Consider the following 3,729-nt stretch of genomic DNA (forward strand, 5'->3'; position numbering starts at 1 on the left):
TTCAATTATCTCTCTGAAAGAGAGAAGTATGTTTTATCCAGCAATTCTTGACATAGCCAGACTAGTCTAAAGGTAAATTGACAACTATGTTCCTCACGAAGGCCTGATTCATACAGGTGTTATCGCCCCCATCACGGTACACGCGTCTGTCAGGACAGAGCATTTCTTTGCCGATTTCTCTGCAGAAACAAGACGCTATCGACATTTGCTGATGGTCTAAACATCATCAGTATCCTGTGTTAGAGGAGAAAATGGTGTGAAAGCCCTCTATTTTCACAGATACAGGTTCCGTAACATTTGGTGCCGAGACATGACAGGATGGGTCAAATGTGTGAACCAGAATTAACTTACAATGGCACTTGAACATAAGTTAGAGAAACATGGCTGTAAACAGATGGCAACACAGGTGAAAAGTTTTAGATAATGATGCCAAAGGACAGACACCATTGCTCGTAATGCTTCAGTAGAAGCACAACGTGAGATTTTCAAGATCATAAGCTGGAATCTAAACCACGCAAGGCAAGCAAAGCCCACCTGCCAACTGTGTTCACAGCAGCCTACACATATTGTCAACACACGTGACGTTTCTGTGGCCAACATACCATGGCGGTTGTGCCAGGATGACTGTGGATGCAGATGGCAACGTAGCCAAAGCATTCTCGCCTTGAGCTAGCATTGCAGATGCAGCCAAGGAGCGCCTGCTGCATAAATCAGTCTTGCGTCTGGAAGCGTCCGCAACCTCCATGAAAGTGTTACAGAGGAAAAGAGATGCACCAAATATATTTACTGAATATTTACAAAAACTGTAGCAGCTGACAAGATAGTAGTTAGCACGCAAAATCCAAAAGTGTTCCCTTTTTCATCAGCCTTTTAAAATATGCTCTCTAGATCACTAGACTTTATCTAAAGCAGGAACAATCGATCGATCCTCTTCAAAAAAAGACAATACAGCACTGACATGGGTACTCGCATGAATGAGCCCACTTCATGGGTCGACCACTCGAATCTGTTTTAAACACAGGCCTATTTCCAAAGCCCCAACTGCAGTGCACTTGCTTTTATGAGATATGTAAATTAATTTGGGCTAGTTGATGGGTCTTAAATAAATGCACAGTGCAAAACAAAATGTAGATGGAAGTGACAATGTGGACAGAACCGTCTTCCAACTGTTTCTATTAGAGCATAACGTCCCTATAGCGAAGCAACATATAGGGAACTGACAGGTAAAGTGAAAAAAGTGCCAGTCCTGATTACACTCCCTTAGGCATTCACATATTTTTCAATGATATCCCATTCATGCACTGCGTGCACAAGAAACTGTTTAAATATGACAAGCCTTTGGTGTAACTTAGAATGATCAGGGGTTCCCTGCAGTGCGATTAGGTGACAAATTTGGTTCAGTACATATTGATTGGTTTCATTGCATGGTATTTATATAATTGTTATTTTTACAAAATATTTCGCCTACTGCCTAATGCGAAATTTGAGTGCAGCTCTATACATGTTTCCATTTCGCAATGTATTGGCTAGCATGGACAATCTGTCTCGTGTGGCACTTCGCAAACAAAGCGATGTGTGGCGCGACTGCGTTGCTAATTGGAAGACCACGAGAGCAGCACATGGGTGATGCGTGGGCGCAATTCACAGCAGCTGCCGCAGACAGACCTCTGCTCATGCAGCGCTTTGTTTCCACACAGATGATGCGCACTAGTGTGGCATAAAGTCATCCAAGATTTTCCTTCCTAGGAAACATCTAATGAAGCAATAGCTCCTAAGAAGGCCACTATCCAAAATAATCAAGAAAGGAATAGAGAAAAATGTCACAGAAAATCACATCAAACTAGGTCAGAGCATCAAAAATTGACCAACATTCTAGGCCTTGCCCTTGGAAAAAGTCTTGCAGCAAGGTTAATTGAGCACAAATGATATGCAGGTATTCTATGGAGTGATGTTAAGGCTCAAACACTGAGCTCTGCTCTTCTGCAGGACCTTGGTGATGCACATTTTAAATACCTTTCTTCTGGCTACTATGGTTTCCAGGAAAATTGGTCATCCTTAAGAGGACAGGACACAACCATAGTACATTTCAGGCATATTACTTGCGCTAGCAGGCAAAACAATTAAAGTATACTGACAGCGAACATTTGCGGCAGGACACAATAGAAATGACAGTATTTGGCAGGATGTTTAGACAACAGACTAAAAAGAGTGGACTGGAGGTGAAAGCAGTTCTTTTGGTGAAGTATTTAGCTCGGCTTTAAACAGTGCATTGCTTGCATATAGGGTAACATACTTGTCATGTGCAAGTTTGTAACAGTGTACTTATGATGGAAAATTCTAATCAAAACCACACAGCGGCATGGTGAGGCAAGTGGACAACACAGTGGTTTTAAAGCATTGTTTCGTGCTGAGTACTAAGTAGCAAGTTCGGTATTCCCGCACAGCAGCCAGGTTAATGAGATCAAAAATGGGAATAAAATGTCAAACCAAGTGACAAAGCATGAAGCAAGACCTATAAAGTTTCAAAGTTCTTTGAGTCGTGTGTGCACCTTCTTGGCAAATGTGTGAACTTTCGACGCAGAAAAAATGTCATTGGAAACAACTTATCAAAGATAATCACTTGTTTATCAACAAAGCGAGATTTTATCTGACAAGAGTTCAAAAATCCTGCTTAATAAATTAGAAACACCAGTAATTTTGACCTTCTCTTACATTGAACACCCTGTGATTAAACTGTCTATGGCATGTCTAGCATGTCATGCGGACCAACACCTAGGCAAGAGACAATGCCAGCAACTGCTGCAGAATAGGCGAAAGCAGAGAAAACAGTAATGGCACGAAACAGGCTGTAGCATAAAAAAAATGCAGAAGTTTGATGACAAATGATAAAAAAATACAATTCAGAGCCCTTCCACTATGTGAAGATGGAAGACCAGCTGAAGCTGTACTTGTTGACAAGTATATTGAGTTATATATGGTTCATTGCTATATTGATTAAATAAAGAAACCTACACACAACTTCGTTATCTTTGATTTCCTATTTACTTTGTCACCATGGTAACCATTGCTTTGTGGTCACTGTGATATACTGCAATTGGTCGCCGATGCTTTCGTGCTCACTCCCGCTTCTGTTTGCAAAGGTGATCCTCACGGGCACGCTGTTCTTCATCGGTCACAGAGCAGCTATACGACATTACGGATCTGCAGACAAGACGGGTCTGGCTATAGCAGCTGCCCGTTGCCTTCACGCTGTTGCTCACACCGGTGCTCTTAACATGCACATTGTTCTTCTTCAGTACAGACTAGACGCGTCCTGGCCATAGCAGGACCAAAGTAAAACTGCTGATAACGTCGCTAGAGCGATGTCGACTTCACAAGAAAACGAGGCACAGACATTGGTGGGTACACAATGATGTTTTATTATTCTGACATCCACTCCCGAGCCACTGAGCACTGCTGGCGCACAGCAGGCTACTGTGGATTCAATTTTGTCGACGCAACTTTTTTCTACACACCCTGTCGATGTATGCACTATTGGTCATGGTCAGAACCTAGCCATATACAGCTTCTCTGTAAAAATAGCAGGGGAAACGGAAGCAGACACGTTCAATGCATCACAAAGGAATGCAGCAGGCAAAAAGATGCAGTTTCTGCAACACAAGCCATGACCTTGTACAGCTTGTGGCAACAAAATGCAGCACAAGCAGATAGCTCAATCACTTCGCAGTT

This window comes from Dermacentor variabilis, chromosome 2, assembly GCF_050947875.1.
Source record: "Dermacentor variabilis isolate Ectoservices chromosome 2, ASM5094787v1, whole genome shotgun sequence".
Classification (NCBI taxonomy): Eukaryota; Metazoa; Arthropoda; class Arachnida; order Ixodida; family Ixodidae; genus Dermacentor; species Dermacentor variabilis.